Genomic DNA, 17,957 nt, shown 5'->3' with positions numbered 1-17,957 from the left:
TTAATAGCCACCAAGAGCAATGGAAATATAAGGATTGTGATGCGAACGGTGAGGCTCTGGTGAGATGGGCTGAGGATGAGAATTTTGGTCTTGTCTTTGATGCTAAAGACCGATTTACTTTTAAATCAGCGGCTTGGAGGCGGGAGTATAACCCGGATCTATGTTTCACCTCGAATGACAGCACAAGTCAGCCGCTGCTAGTCACCCGAAAAGATCTCTGCAACTTTCCCCACAGCCAGCACCGTCCAGTTATTATAGAGGCAGGTAGTCGGATTTCTCTCGTGATCTCTGTACCCCGCCCTAGATGGAACTTCAAAAAGGCTAATTGGGAAAATTTTTCTAGGAATCTGGATAAATGCCTAGGCTGGAAACCACCGATAGGCAAAAACTATAGCAGATTTATTGGAGCGGTAACAAGTACCGCTAAGAAGTGCATCCCTAGAGGGTTTCGCAGAGAATATATCCCAGGGTGGTCCCAAAATAGCGAAGTTCTCTACCGAAGCTTCCTCGAGACGGGCGATTAAGAGGTGGCAGACGAGCTTCTCCATAGCCTCGATGCTGCAAGACAACAGAAATGGTCGGAAACGGTGGGAAGCCTGAACTTTCAGGCTTCGAGTCGTCGTGCATGGACTCTGTTAGGAAAATTAGGAAGCGGATCTCCTATTCAGAGACCAAAAGCAGGTGTCTCCCAAACACCGTGGCATCCCACATAGTGGCAACATCCAGAGCACCAAGAGACAGGGCGCACACAGTTGAGATAAAACGCGAACTAAGGAACTTGAGGAGGAAGGCAGGAGAGACTGAGTATGCTCGCCCTTTTACGCTTGAAGAGATTGAGTCGGCGCTCAAAGGTGTTGCTCCAGGGAAAGCACCAGGGTTCGATGGTATCAATCCGGAATTTTTATTAAACTGCGGAAAATACGCAAAACTTTGGCTGGCCAGATTCTTCACTGACATAATGCAGACCTGTAGCGTGCCTAGAGAGTTCAAGCGATCGAAAGTAGTAGCCATTTTGAAACAGGGGAAACCAGCAAACTTACCTAAGAGCTATAGGTCTATAGCATTGCTATCAGTGACATGTAAATTACTAGAAAGGCTTATCTACAACAGAATCTGTCAGAGGATATATGATGTTATACCGATTGAACAAGCAGGTTTTAGGCCAAAACGAAGTTGCACCGACCAGGTTCTCTCGCTCACAACGTACATTGAAGCGGGGTTCCAAAGAAATGTTACAACCTCTGCTGCGTTCGTTGATTTATCAGCTGCTTACGACACTGTCTGGATAGAAGGCATGATTTGTAAGTTCCTCGGTGTAATCCCATGCAAACTAACAGTTCTCCTCCTTAATAACATGTTGAACGACAGAATGTTCTGTTATCATGGGATCCGATATAAGCTCACCTAGGAAACTCAAGAATGGCCTGCCACAAGGGTCGGTACTTGCGCCTCTCCTTTTCAGCCTCTATGTTGCGGACATGCCAGAGTCGAGATCTAAAAAAGCATGGCTACGCCGATGACTGGGTGCTAACAATAAAATGTAGATCATTTGAAGAGTCGGAGGAGGTCCTGATGGCTGACCTGGAGAAACTGGGGAGGTACTTCTGGAGATGGCGCCTCCAACCGAATGCTAGTAAAACAGAGGTGTCATGCTTCCATCTGAGTAACAAGTTTGCTAATAGGGAGCTTAAAATTCTATTTGAGGATACGTGGCTCTTTCACAATAGCACACCGAAATACCTAGGTGACACTTGATAGAACGCTTTCATTTAAGGAGCACCTAATGAAAGCTGTAGGGAAATTGAGAGCGAGAAACAACATCATACATAAGCTCTGTGGAATGACGTGGGGAGCATCGGCTTCCACTTTGCGCACATCGGCTTGGAGCCTGGTCTTCTCGGCTGCTTAACAGCCCTTATTTTCATAGAATTGATGATCAACTTAATGACACTATGAGAATGATTGCCGGGGTTATCAGGTCTACTCCCGTGGAATGGCTCTCGGTATTGAGCCACATACCACCCCCGAACCTGCGCCGTATGAACGCTCTTGTAAGAGAGCACAAGAAGATTATGGATAATCAAAACCTGCCAATACATGAGGACATTGAGGATGCCAATCGGGGTCGCCTTCGGTCTAGAAAGCCACCTATCAAAACAGCAATTGGTGTCACAGAGGACGGATTTGACTTAACTGACGCCTGGTGTCGAGAATGGACCACAAAGCAGAATAACCAAATCCCATGTACTACTCAAAGGCCGCCGGGTTTTGACTTGCTACGTAAGACATGGTCAACGCTAAACAGAATACGGACTCAGCATGGTAGGTGGGTCTATTTCCTGTATAAATGGGGTAAAATGCTCGTGAATTTTTACTGATGTTACTGCTGACTTTTCTTCTTTTTTATTAGGCAGGCCCTATTAAAGTGTGTTGAATTTAGAATGGATCTGTTCATTTAGTATAAAAATTGCTATATGTTTGTATATTTCCTAATGTTCAAGTCTGTTAAGAAGTAAAATTTTGTGCATGTGTAGAATATCAAGGTTGTTGTCAATGTTTGTGGGGTTTGGTTAGCAAAACCTCACATAAACTAAACAACAAATAAAGTACAGTATCCTTGATTGAAAACAAAGATAACTGAAAATGTTCTGAAGTTAGTTTTTTAGAAATGTTTTATTATTCAATTCAGTAAAGTGTATTTTTTACAAAAAGTTTAAATTTCAAATTAATATGTATATTACTTTTAAATTAATTATATATATGAACACTAGTCTAGCCAAGAGATGGAGCCACTTAGACCCCCATGGCCTAGGTCAGCCCAAGTGAGCCCTGGAGCCAACCCAGGGTTACAGAGCTTGCCTTGCTCGCCACTCCCATCTAGTAAGGGACAGATCCTCCTGGATCCCCACCCTGTTCGTTACCCTCATGGTTAGGAGAATAATACTGATAAATAACAATTAAAGTATTCAGACTTCATAAAAACCTGAAAAAGAAACTAAAGTTCATGTACCTTTGATGCCAAAAAAATTCATATTATTTCTATTGCGATGGTGACAGAAATAATATAATAATGAAGTAAAAGGATTAATCTTTTTTTTTTCTTTAATAAATATTTTTACTTCAAAACTACACCTCTAAGGAGTCTATGGTCTTGGTCTATGACTTAAAACCTTGCTCGGGATAACAAGAATGTATCCTACAAATTTTAAAGCAATCAGTCTGGTTGGTTCTCATCTGATATGGTTTCCAAATAGCCACGATCTGGTTGATCTACAGCATACCTAATGTATATAATAGTTAGCCTCAATGCACTATCACATTCCCTGTTTGAATTGTGAAAATTGGATGAACCTTACAGTATATGTTTTAAGAGCATCCCAGTACACAAACCCAAATGGCCAAATTGAAAAATCAGGCTTATTGCAATGTGCTCGGCTAAATGGAAAATGAAATATAATATATCTGCATTATTGCTTATAATTAGAAATATAATCTAACCAAACTACACTCACTTTGCTTGCTAACTTAACTAGAGAACAAAGGTTAGCTAACATAGATTAAGTTTGGTTAGATTAAAATTATAATTTACAAATTGCCAGGTGCATTGCATAAACCTGATTTTTTCAATTTGCCTACAACATATATAACTAAAAATGTAATAATGCATTTGCTTTACTGTTCAGGTAATTTACATTGCATTTTATAACTGATTGGGAAAAAACAATTACATTTGCATCATATACTGAAATTACATCATATAATGAATTAAATTACATCATATATGAATTACATCATATAATGAAAGATTACTAGTATTATTGTATGTATGATAATTTTCAAGATTACTACAATATTTATAAAAATTTAATTATAATTACATTTATAGAATGAATAATTCTTTTTTCATTTATGTGCAAGTGAAATGTTGAAGTATAGTATGTTTTGCATTAGTCAGCAAAATGAAATAAACTATAATTGAAAATTTAGCTAATTAAAAAATTTAGCTGTTATTAAAAAAAAAATAATATATTTCGTTTTCTAAGAAAAAATACATCAAGCACCAATTGTAAATTACCTTATAAAAATTATGTAAAACAATGAATTTAGACTTTTATGTATTATTCATGTTTTATGTTCGTATTGAATTGATTTAGTATACTATAAACTGATATTTGCATAATTTAAATAAATAAGGCAAGATATAATAAACATTTCTTAATAGAAATAAAACCTCTAGTAAAGGTCTGGCCAAACAATGTATAATTCAGTTTATACTTTTACAACCGCACAATCTCAGGGATGGCATGGTTGTTGCTTTATAAACTCTATTTCTATTCTTTGATTTCTGTTTATTACAGAAAAAAAGAGTTTTATTTTGATCATATATTAAAAGTTTAGAGATGCAAAATCATTGATTATTGATCAATGATGCTTTCATAATGCATTGATGCAGTGCTTTCATCTGGATAAGCATGCCCCCAATCCCACCAGGTTGGTCTAGTGGTGAACTCATCATTGCAGATCAGTTGGTTTCAAAGTCAAGAGTTCTAAGGTTCAAGTCCTAGTAAAGGCAGTTTTTTATATGGATTTGAGTACTAGATCATGGATACCGGTGTTCTTTGGTGGTTGAATTTCAATTAACCATACATCTCAGGAATGGTCGACCTGAGACTGTACAAGACTACACTTCATTTATATTCATACATATCATTCTCATTCTTCCTCGAAGTAATACTTTATGGTGGTCCAGAGGCGAAACAGAAAAAGAGAGATATGGAGTATGTGCCATCTGTGGATTATCTTACCCTTGGGAAATTTTGTGGACTGGAAACATATCTTGAACAATTGCCATGAATGTTCTGGTAGTGTGAGCTGTTGCCCCATTCTGATGGAAACTACACTACATTGAAGATGATATGTCTTTTGTAAAAGGTAGTCATAAAAGTTTGAAGTTAGGATGGTTGCAAAGGTTAAATGAATGGTATGAGATAAATCTACACATCAGGTTGATGTGTAAAAAAATTTGATTTTAAAAATCAAAATTTCTATATTTGATGCATTCATTTGAATTTAAATATTTTATATTATTTTACTGGTAAATATGAGCTAACACAGACGATGGTAATTCATTAACTCTGCACTAGTATTTTTGGATCTTTTTTAGGAGCTACAAAACACTCCTGTTACTTTGTTGTATTCTGTTGATATATTCTAACTTATTACTTTTTATGTGTATTAACAAAATGTTAGTAGGTTTCCTGGTAGGCAACATTTAGAATATCTTTTATAATTTTGTACTTTGTACTTTTAAAATCCTCATCAAAATGTATTAATAGAGCCTGAAACATTTCTAGGTAAAAGAGAAAAGTAACTTTTAGTAATACCTTTGCTGTTTTTTCAGTTACGCTAATGTTTATGTGGTATCTTATGTTTTGCATTTTATATTTTTCATAATTTTTTTTTCTTTGATATGGAAGTTTAACTTATGTTCTATTTATCAAACTGTTATTCATAATATTCTAAGTTAAGCTCTTATTATTAACCGTATTGTAATATATAAAACAAATTTATCTTATCATTGTAATAAAATAATGTACCTAACAAACAATTTTATTTTTTGGCGATAACAATTTCCTTAAATTTTTCATGTTATTTATGACGTGTTTATCTGTTCAGAAAATAGCTAAAAACTTTTTATTATTATTTTTTTTAAATTTATTGATAGAATATAAAGAACCTAATGTTGCTGTACTGAATTGAGGCAGTGTATGTATTGATTGTTTTTTTTAAAGGCATAAATTAAATGCATTAATTTACTGATTTACAATATTTGTTTCTGTTTTTTTTTCTTTTTTTATTTTTGCTGTGATTCATAATATACCTAAGGTATAAAGATGCACCATTCTCGATTACTTTGAGGTTAGACAGCGTCATTCTGCTGTTTTTATCGCTTTCAGGTCCTTCTTTTTTCAATACCCATTTATTACTAGGACACAACTTTATTACTATTGTTGTTTCTTGCAATATAATGACTTGCAATTCTTTTTCTAATTCTACTGAACATTAATATGTATTTCTTTTCTTTGATTTTAAACCACTAACAAAGACTTAAGAAAAGCAGCAATCTACTTAAATTAATTTAATTTCTCAAGTATTACTTATTTAATATAAATTTCCAATCAGTTGGAGTAGTGGTTAGCATGCTGGCTTTTAGATTATTTTGTTATAGTACAATTTGCAACTTCTTTTTTTTTCTATATATATATATATATATATATATATATATATATATATATATATATATATATATATATCATTTCATCCATCTCATGATATTTCCATGGGTCTTCAAATCACATTTCATCTGTGATCTTGTATTATCAGCTACCTCCATTTCTTTCATGGTTTTTTTCCAGTGGGTCCACACAAGATAACAAATTAATGTGATCTACCCTGATTGGGAGATTATTTATTGTCACCACTCACCTTGTTTCTTTATCTATCAACCCTTCTGTTCCATGATCTATTCTATAGTTATGTTATGTTCTTCCTACTGATGATGTTGAGATTGTAAGTTTGAGAATTTCTGGTATCTGTTAGCAGGATGCCTGCAGACCGATCCAGGGACTCCTTTTCTGCCCTGTGGCTGCACAATAGCCCTAATGGTCAAAGAGCTTATAAGTAAAATTAGATTTTCTGACTCCTTTAAAAAATGCATCTACCTTCCTAACATTCAGCATTTGTATGAGCTCTCTCACAACATCCCACCACTACAATGGAACAGTAGTTTCCTTTTGTTAATCCTGCCATTCTCTCTTTATTATTTCATTCTCTGGTTTTCAGAGGATTTTACCAGTTCAAGTAATCAGCACTCTTTATGTGCTACTACATCTGGGCCAGTACATTTCTCTTGGCAATCTCCATTACTTCTTTCTTACTCTCATCTGTATTATCCCAAAATAATAAAAAAACTTCCTGAGTACCTTTCCTTCATTTTATCGTACTTGCTAAAGTTCATATTAAATATTTTGAGTCACAATACCAAAATAAAGTAAATTTAGCATTTAATCTTTCCTTCAAGTTCATAATTTTACTTGTTATCAATAATAATAAAAATAATTGTCATATTTAGTGTTACACTACCTTATATAAAATTTGTTCAAATTATATTGACTGTTTGGTGTCTTCTTGAAACATATATAATTGTGGATAAATTTTTTCCCCGTTACCATTATAATCACTACACTATAACTCATTCCCAACTCTGAACATACTTTTATTGCATCGAACTTTAAATTGTAGTAGCCAGTTATAAACTCTGCAAAGGATGACAAATGAAAACTGGCTATCATTATCAGTAAATAAAGTAGGATTTATTTCCTTAAAGTAGAAGAAAATGATAGACCCTAGAAGGTAAGGAAGGTAAGGAAATGTCTAAATGAAAACTATGCATGTTTGAGGGCTTAGAGATGGCTGTTCCACCATTGAGCTTAATTTGCAGGTGGGAGATGAGAAGGGAATTTTACATACATTATCAAGTTTTCGTAATATACTTAAAGAGAAAAAGGCAGAAATAAAAATTGTGATTTGATTTTTCTATATTCTTTAGTTTTTCTGTAATATTAAAACATTCTTCTACGTCTAAAATACAACATTTGTAAATCTTTGTTTAAGTTATTAACTCTAACCAGTTGACTTTATTCACTAATTTAATGTTTATTGATGGTGTATATTTGCTCAGTATTAAATGTACATTTTGATTTATACAGTAATTACAAATACTATTTTGATTCATTGTTATACATGTTACATTCTCTATCGAAGTTAATTAACATTACAGGTGGTGTAATTTAATAAATTAAGTACATTTATATTCATTTCTCTGTGAACTTTATTCATTATTTAATTGTAGAGTTTTTAAAGTACCGCTTCTTTGTTTTGTAGATTAATAAACTTTTATTCACATTTCATTTCTTATTTCTTAATCTTGTACTTGTTATATGATCTGAAGACTGTTTTTTTTTCAAAACAAAGAATTATCATTTGCAATTTAAATTACTTTTTTAAAGAGAATATTAACACTAGTAGTAGTAGTTGCTCATACAGTTATTTAAGATTAAATTACGTGGAATCACAAACAATTATTATCCTTGAAATTATGTATGTAACTAACAAAGCTGCACAGTGTCAGATATTCATTTTAAATCACAATAATTTCATGTTATAAAAATTGTTCTTACATATATACAATTTGTATAAATATTTGTTTTTGTTATTTAAATTTGAAAGGAAAAATATGTATGGGAACTTTTAGATTCTGATATTTGTATTTCTCATATTTTTGAACTCAACTCATTTGCCATTCTTCCCAACAGAAGAAAACTATTTTTTTTAAATACTAAATATCACCTTCATGGTAGAGTGGTAGCATCTCTCGTCTTTCATCCACAGTTCCATGTTTGAGTCCTGGTCAGATATGGCATTCTTCATATTGAAATATTAATTATTATTATTCATCAATAACTGTTATTAGATTTCTAACCTGTTGTTGCTATATAAATTAATGAACAATAATAATAATGCAGCTGGCAAACAGTTTATTAAATTTGGCTTTCGTTGTTGGTAAAGTTACCTTCATACGTTTTAATTTCCAGAAGTTATAAGAATATAACTTCAGGATGTTGCCTGAATCAGCACTCAATTAACACTTGATTTGCTAGTCGCCATGATAATATGTGGTAACACTTTTTAAAAATTATTTAACTTTTAATGATTACTTTATGCAGAAATTTTGTAAATCTTTTCGTAATTAATTATTGAGCTCCCTCATTAGTTGAGTTGGAATGGAATGCAAGGATAGAAGAAGAATTTGTATCTCCATACTAATTGCAGAACCTGAACAAAACTCCCTTGCTGCTGTGTCTTTCTTTTATCGGGCGGTAATTATTTATTTACAAGTAGTGTGGTTGTATTTATTTTGTTTTATTTATGGACAGAATTATTTGCTGCATTCCAATCCTTTAGACCAGCGAGAAATTATTTGACCGGGCTGGCCAAGGGAGACTAGCTGCATATGAGCTTCTTTCTCTTGGCATGATTCCATTTCATTCCTTCTCCTGAAGTCCTTTCGCTTCTAGAGTCTTCCAACCTAGCAGGAATGCGCCTTTTGGGAGCCTTAGTGTTGGGAGGATACAATTCGCTCAACTTTCTGGAGGGAGTTGCATATGCTGGCAGTAGTTGAGTCTCTAGTTGTGCTGCTATTAATGACATCAGTCTTAAAATATTTAGGAAATACTACAGTGTGTGGTTGAGTAATATATTTGATCTGTGCTGTGCTTGTTTGTTGATAAGTCTGTGAAACCCATTTCTATCTTTAAGTTGCATTTCTATCTTTCATACAGAAGATTCCAACATAGAATCATGATCAGACTTAATTATCACTTTTCATGATCTTAAAAAAATTTGTCTCTCTTACATAATTGTAACTGGGTGTTGGGTTTTAGTTGCTAAAAGAAAAAAGTTTTTTTTTCTTGTAAGTTTGTCATTAATATCTTTGACTGTATGTGCCCAGTTTCTATGAATTGATAGTATTAGTGTTTTTGTTACTTTTTTATGTGTTTGCATACTCCTGGGTAGGTGTACACCAACTGTTTTAGTACCCTTTTTTTGTATTGTAGATTAATAAACTTTTATTCAAATTTAATTTCTTATTTATTAATCTTGTATTTCTTATATGAATCTGGAAACTAATCATACTCAGATTTTATGTCTTTTGTTTGTGGTTTTGAAAGTGACAATGTTGTAAGATTGTTGGATGATGTATGTTTTTTCTACATTAGTTGTATTTTTGATTATGTTGAAACCAGAATTTATTAAAAATTTGACAAGAGATAATATTTAACTTTCTGAAAACTTCAATTAACATATTAATAAAAAAACTTATTTTTCAGTAGTAGTTAACAACACTAATGCAATTACATATCATCTTTTTTAATTGTTGAAAAATTATAAACATCTTTCTTTATAAATTTTAGTAATTCTACACTGTTGTAACATTTTCTCATATTTTTCAATTTATTTTAATAAACATGATAAGTCAATTTGCCATGCATTCAGATTTAAATACTATAACATTCTGGAATAGTTGGGGAAGTTTCAATTTTTAATTGGTAGTATTCACTTAACAAAATTTGCTATGTAATTGTTCATTTTATTCGTCTATCTTTATTTAGACTAATGGCTTTTAATTACACAATCAAGAAAAAAATTTTACTTTTGTGTTAGTAGAAAAATAAAAAGTGCATACTGCTGCCATTCATGAAGAATTCCATATAATATTTTCTAATTCCCCATAACTAACCTGCCAACATTTCCATAATCTAAATATAAAATTTAAAATTATTGGTGGCAAACAAACAGTTTTTGCAGATAAATTGAGAGCTATCAAACCAGAAAGTCAGAAATGCTTTCATTAGATAAGAAATAATAACATTTATTTTTCAAACATTCATTGATGATGTACATAACTATTAATTAATAAATACATAAATAATTGCAACTGCATAAATAAGTATATAAGTAATACATAAGTACATAAATATAATAATACATAAATAAATACTTTAAATGTATTAGATAGATTTAACATAATTAATATACCATCTTAACATACTTAAAGATATAAATAGTAATACAACTAATCATTAACAAGAGTGAGAAAAAGACATTTTGGAAAATTAGACAACCCTTGAAAATAAGTTTTTTAACACTTCTTTACTTAACTAAATTCCGAACAATTACTTTCAGGTAAACTATTTAGGAAATAGTTAGTGGTACAGCAGTGGCAATAGCATTTATTTCTGTTTGCTTTCTAATTATTAGCAAATAAAACTAACTTTGTACTAAAAGGTTTATTTTTCATTTTAGATGTTTTCTTCAAATCAGCAACCCTTGACTACGTAATTATTTTACTCTACTATTTATAATTAAATTTTTTTATTGTTAACTACAATAAAAGAAATTATATTTTAAAAACAAAATCAAATGTACACTCTTTTTAGTTGTGTAATTCATTAATAAAGTAATTTTATTTTGTTTATCAAAATGAACTCTCTGTACTCTTATACTGAAACAATTTTTCAATTGTTTGTAACACTTTGTTGCAGTTCAATTGTAAAATATTGTTATAATTTTTCAAACAACTAACTAAGCTGTTAAAAACATTTGATGATACAAATAAAATCTTTTAAAACCTCAGCTTAGGTAACATGAAGGTTCCTTAATTCCTCAATGCCCACTCAACTTGGGTATTAATCCTATCAAAACACCAAAATCAATAAATACAAAGCACTTTATAAAAATATAAATGCCTCAAGAGTTCATTAGGTTCCTTAAAAATTGGATATGTATTGATTTTACACCATTTTGCGTATAACTTGTATAACACCTAGAATAAGTTTACCAAGTATTCTTAAGGAATTTAAGTAGAAGTCTTATAGGCCAAAATTCCTTGAGTAAAGGGGAGATTTATATTTTGTAAGGAGTTTATTAAATCTTGTGAAGCAGATCCTCATTTTTCTACACAGCAATTGTTTTTACTGATTTGATGAAAATCCTCGTTTGATTAAGGAGAAGAAATTTAATGAATTTAAAGCTAATGTTTAGTATGGGATTACATAAAAGTCTGGGACCTTTTTTCTTTGATGAAAACATAACATGTAATTCATATCTTGAGACATTATGAGATCTTATTCCTGAGTTTTTAAATAACTCCGTGTTTGACATTTGACAGTAAGATACAGTATCTTCTCACTATGTTCTTCAGTTTTGAAACTTTCTTGATAAGCTGCTTCAGAATGAAAATGGCAATGAGAAATGATTGAATAGGCACCATTTCATGTAATTTGATACCTTGCAATTTTTCATTTATTTCAGGAATTGTCAGAAATAGTATTTTCTGCAAATCAAAATGATCTGAAACATCTCAAGCTATCAATTGAAAACAATTAATTTTATACATCTTAATCAAACTTCACTGGAAAAATATGCTAAACTGTCATGAATGCATAAAAGTAGAAAGATGACATTTTGAACAGTTCATCTGATATGAATTAAATGTGTAGTAACAACTTATTTTTTATTTACCTTTTTTTAATAAATGTTTTCTTGTAAATTTGTTGTTGTTTCTTATTGTTTTATTGATTATTTTCTTATTATTGGGAAACAAACTTTTAACCACCATGTCAAAAAGATAATCTTTTACTTTTGTTTGAATTGTAATAAAACTGAAATCTTTTGGAATATTTTAATTTAAGCCATGACATAAACAAACACCTGTTTTATTCTTTTTTTAAATCTAAGTTTATTTAATTCAATATTTTTGTTTCAGGCATGCTGATGTTTTAAATAATACAGCTAATAAAATACATCTATTGTCAAGTACAGATGCTATTAAAACACTTACCCATGTAGATCATTATGATCTACAGGTAAGGCCCTTAAATCCTAATGGTGGGCCTTTAATAGTCTCATGTCGAGTCTATGTGTTCTTTTTGAAGTCTCTTGATGCACCAAGTCTTGTAAGTAATTTTTTATTTAGTCTTAATATTCATTATTTTATGAATTCACTAAATAAATTTAGAACCTGATTGTAGAAATATATTGTGAAAATGTATTGTGAAATATGCCAAGTGTGACTGAGAGACCAAAACCCATGAACTAATTTTACTTCAGATTAGCCATTCACAATCGGATTCAATTATAAAAATAAGACCTAAAAGTTAGTCATTGACTTAATTTTTTAAAAGGTTTCAAGTTTATCTCATCAGAAATGAATTTTGATAACTTTGTTTAATAAAATTTTTACTTCCTTGTGCAAAGTAAAGAAAGTATGTGATCGCGAAAAATTTTGGTTTTCAGATTTCAATGGAAATTTCAATTTTGACCATCCTTGAATCCATTTTGACCAGTTTTGGCATGATGTCTGTAAATACTTACGTATTTATCTCGCATAACTCAAAAACGATTAGGTGTAGGATGTTGAAATTTTGGATTTAGGACTGTTGTAACATGTAGTCGTGCATCTCCCCTTTTGATTGCAATTGACTGGACTAAAAGTCTCCAAAAAAGCCCAAATCCAAAAAATGAGGATTTTGAACTAACTGCAGTAATAAGCCCTCATTGAGAGCTTTTTAACAATATATCTTCTTTATTTCAAGATCTAGAATCGGTTCCCAAATTTTCTCCTTTTCCTCCTGAATCATTTTATATATAAATTAATGCTGCTCTAAAAAGTTTTAAAATTAAAAAAAATATATATGAAGTGGTCGTTCTAAAAGAATAAATAAAGTTAACTTAAAATCTATTATGTATTATACAGTATATAAAATTCTACTTTAAAAATTGTAATTTTCAAAGTAGATTTAATAATCTAAATTAAAAATCTAATATAGTTTACAAGGTGGCTTTATTCCATAAAGCCACCTTGTAAACTAAGAACTACTGTAATGCAACAACTTTTACTGCAAACTTACCACATATACTCTTTGTATTTTATTACTTCTAATATTGATGCCGTAGTTTCATATGTTTCTTTCATGTTGACTACATGAACTGATAGAATGAATGGCTGTTACTATTATGCAACAAAACTACTTTCATGCTAATTTTAGAAGAGTCAGTAAAAAGACACCATTCTTCAGGAATATGCTAAATTCCAAGCTGTTTCATCAGGCCATCAACATCAGTACAAACGTGTAATGAATTTTTCATAGTAAAATAAGTTGAAGACTTTTAGTTTGTGTTCTAAATGTAGTAACTTTTGTTTTTTCCACTGTTGCAGTCTAGACCCCAGAAGTTCAGCTTGGTGCTTTAATAACTTTAAATCGCAAAATAAATGATTAAATTAATGTTGTTGAATTAAATGAGGAGATTTCTCATCAGAAGGTGGTACAGGTACAGGTATCTCCTCTTTGTGTGGTACTGGCTTTAGAACTGAGAATTAATTTGGATATTTTATGAACTTTCTACTTTTGAATGAAAATCCAAATATATCTGTCATACAAAAGTAGCAGTCACCGAAGTGGTACTTAGGTTCATGCCAAACTATCGGTACAGCAAACGGCATAGCTTGTTGTTTCCCCTTGAAACATTCAGTTAGAGTTACTGAGCACAATATGCAAGTAACATGAGGCGTCGAGATTTAATTTTGATCCCCGAGTGCACAACTAAAATAAAATTTATAAGCTGTTTTTATCAATTCAGAAATAGTCTTTCTTTGAGATTTAGGCATAATTTACCACAGACGTAATAAAAACTGTCTGGTTGATTTGAAGATCCACAAACTTTTGCAGAAGCCATGTTGTGGCAAATAAAAATGAGAAAAATCACTTTTGTAAAATAAAGAGTTGATGAAAATATAACAAAACAGTAATAACTCTGTTAAAACAAAACACAGTTTAGACAAGTGAAGCTTCACTGAATAAGATTTTAAGCTCTGAAGTAGGCATCAACAGATATCTGTATGATATCATCATACAGACATGTTTGTATGTTTCTACTTCTCATGATACAGTGTATATATATATATATTTATTTATTTATTTATTAAGCATTTATGCATTTTGTTTAAAAGTAAAAATACAGAAACTATTCATAATTGTAATCAGAAGTTGATCAAAATGAGTATTACAAAAACATTTACAAATTTATGATTTACATAAAACCGTTTCATGATAATGCAATTTCAATAGCATATTTGAAATCAGAACCAAAATTTCAATGAGAAAAGTTGTGTAACATGTTAAGACACAAATTTTGTGTTGACTAGTGTTTTTATTGACATAGTTTATTTATTTTAAGTATTTATTTAGTTTCTAAAAACTTCAACCTTACACTAGTTTCAATACTCTTAGTTAACCTCTCTTTAGATCCACTTCCATTGTCTAACTTATTTATTTTATCGTAACAAAATTCATGACATTTTCACATATGCTACACAAATATTGTGTTAAGATCATAAACAATTTCAAACTAAGTTTTTTATCTATGAAAACCAAATAACTGATTGCATATCTTTCTTTTTTTTGGACAGGACCAATGTGAATTTCCTACTGCAGAACAAAGACATGGTTGAGCTTGATAAGTGTTAATACAAGTGATCAAACTCTAAACTCAACCAAGATCATCTCAGTTTATATACTACATATATTTTCTGACTTTCTCATATAGTTTTCTTACTAGTATGTAAAATGAATAGAATTTTAAAATTTTAATAATTTTTATCATCAAAACAGAGCAGCTATGCTGTGTAAATAATTTTATTTAAGAGTATGATTTATTATTATTGGACAATTTAAAACTTTTATCTGGTTTTTTATTAATTGTTATTTAAAATTAAATGTTGATGTATTTCAATACCTTATTATTTGAATAAAATAATTTAAAAAAATTATAAATTGTTTTATTTTAAGATTTCCTTTTTTATCTATTTTTATTACCTAAATCTCCTCTTTCTAGGTCCATTTGGTTGCCAATAATTTACGACCTCAGTTTCCTTTTCTTATTCTGTTCTTATCAAACTTTTCTAATATCTTTCTCTCTTATCTTTGTCCATTGTGTTATACATGTTCAAATACCTACATTACCTCTTGATCTTTAGTTAGGGAAATGCTGTTATGCAGAGTGTGTTATATTGATATTAATTTTCAGATGCAACTCCTTTTTTTGCCAGTATACAGAGTGATTGTGGTTAATTATTCATAAGTAATGCATTTTTAAAATGTGTGGGTATACTTTAAAAATATATCCTGATAAATCTGAAGTACAGAGCTGTATCTTGTTTATGGAAAAAGTAGTGGTCAGTAGAAATTTATCAGTGGATTTTCTGAACATGTCATTGTGACTCAAAAAAGTCATTAAGTCATTTTCTAGATTAGATTAATGCTTAGTATGAAGAAAGGAGTCGTCACCCATCATAGTTCTCTGATATCTTTCCTACAAAATTAATGAAATAATTTAAACCAAATTAACATTTATGGAGTTGATGTGGAAAATTTTTACTAAAAAATTATTCTGTTACCAAAATTTGAATTATTATAAGAAAAAAAACGTAATAAATTATTACTGAATTTTCTTAAGAAGAGCTTTTGCACACCCTCCTTAAAAAAACAACTACCAGGAATGCAACCAATAAACATCATCCATCAGCCCTTCTGTTTCAGCGTTTAGCCAGATGAGAGTGTAGCCCTTTATATTTATTTTGTAATCAATATGATGATGTTTGTTATTCTTAAGAATAGTTGTGCCATTTTCAGGAGCATATTGTGACTCATATCAGATCGTCATTAACCGTTACGGTTATTTGACTTGATAAATAAAAAGTAAATTTTTATTGATTTACTAGCATGCTTTTGTCTCAATTCAAAACATTATCCAATAATATGTGACAAAATGAAAGAAATCATTCATTAATCTCATAAATCAAATTTGTATTATAAACTCATTTTTTATAACATTTGTTAATGGGCTGAATTAGGAAGATTCAGTCCAGCCTTTAGATGTAGATGAGCATAATTAGGTGTAAAAGCATCTTTAGTTTAAGGTTATCCAATAGCTAGAAGGTAATATGCACTGGCAAAAGCTACATATCATTAAAACAAATTAATGTATATTTAAGTGGCTGGTTTAAAATTTAAGTAAAACAGATATTTGAGTACGTATATATTTGCCTGTTTAAATATGAATTATGAAATAATCAGTGAAACTGGCTGGAGTAATTTTAGGTTGGCACTTTCATATGTTCTGACTAAACGGTGTAAAATTTCCTATCATTTAACCATACTTAACAAAAGAGAATAATCATTTCATTGAGCATTTAATAATTGGCAGCAAATTTGGAGCTATGGCCAATGTAACATTGCAACAATGCAACATTCAGAGAGCATTCAGCTTGGTGATGCAATCAATTGTTCTTTTACATATGAAATATGACCAGAATTATTGACTGTGTTCATTCATAGTATTGCCGAAACAATCTAAGCATACATTGATAGTTGGCCCATATGGTAAGATGCTTTCAACCTTGTATTCAGGCATATTCAGGTGTCTGCAATCTGTTAAGTGTTGAATTCACTGTTGACCCTGAACCAGTTTTGCGACGATTGTAATATCAAAGGTGGTGTTTAATTATATTTATCCTGAATTATTGTATAAAGTAGTTTTTAATTTTTAGAAAGTGCTTATTGGTATGTGCATGATCAACAGAATTAAATATAATTTTTGACTTTTGGTGAGGGATTTAAAATTTTTTGTCATTTTTTATTAGTTTTCTATTTATTTATTGATAAGTATTGTAATCAATAATAAAGAAAGCAACATTTAGTGGGTGTTGGTTTTAAAACACAACCCAAGCAAATTATTTTTAGAAAAGTCAATACAATAATTTTCTATGAACAGATTGGTACCATTATGTATTGTTGTTTTATAATCAGCCTATATAAGTTTTTATTTATTTTTTGTGAACAGTTAGCTATTTATAGTTATCTGTGTTTGTTATTAAGAAGACATGGTTTTGAACACGAAGAAAGAATTTTTATTGAGGAAAATTATTTAACAATTAAATCTTTTCTTTTGTTCCAAGAAGCTTTATATTTGCAGATGATCATGCTGCTAGGCTTCACTATTGTCAGTGGTTTAATCAGTTTGTTCAGGAGAGCGTTAGTATTGGATATGTATTTTTTACATTAGAGACTTTGTTTCATTTAAGTTAATAACTATATACAATAGTTATGTTAATAATCAGAATGATTGTTACTGGAGCTCCAAAAATCCTCACATCATCCATTCACAACCTCTACACCAACAGAAAATTTATGTGTGGTATGCAATTTCAAGGTGAAAAATAACTGAATGTGTGAAGAATGTACGAGACCACACTTCATTTACATTTATACATATCA

The 17,957-nt window shown here is 30.7% G+C and overlaps 1 long non-coding RNA gene across 2 annotated transcripts in view; it reads left to right on the top strand.

Annotated features, from left to right (window-relative positions):
- LOC142331210 (uncharacterized) overlaps positions 1-15,455 on the top strand; it is a 63,847-nt gene extending 48,392 nt beyond the window's left edge. Inside the window, exons 1-3 of one of the 2 annotated variants that reach the window (XR_012757922.1) lie at positions 5,752-5,766; positions 12,389-12,578; positions 15,092-15,455. This is a non-coding gene — a long non-coding RNA (uncharacterized LOC142331210). Of the gene's footprint in view, positions 1-5,751; positions 5,767-12,388; positions 12,579-15,091 lie in introns of those variants that run through there. The other variant, XR_012757921.1, reaches the window with a different exon arrangement.
- Positions 15,456-17,957: the final 2,502 nt, after the last annotated feature.

Source organism: Lycorma delicatula, chromosome 10, assembly GCF_047948215.1.
Source record: "Lycorma delicatula isolate Av1 chromosome 10, ASM4794821v1, whole genome shotgun sequence".
Classification (NCBI taxonomy): domain Eukaryota; kingdom Metazoa; phylum Arthropoda; class Insecta; order Hemiptera; family Fulgoridae; genus Lycorma; species Lycorma delicatula.
This window is presented reverse-complemented; position numbering and strand designations above follow the sequence as displayed.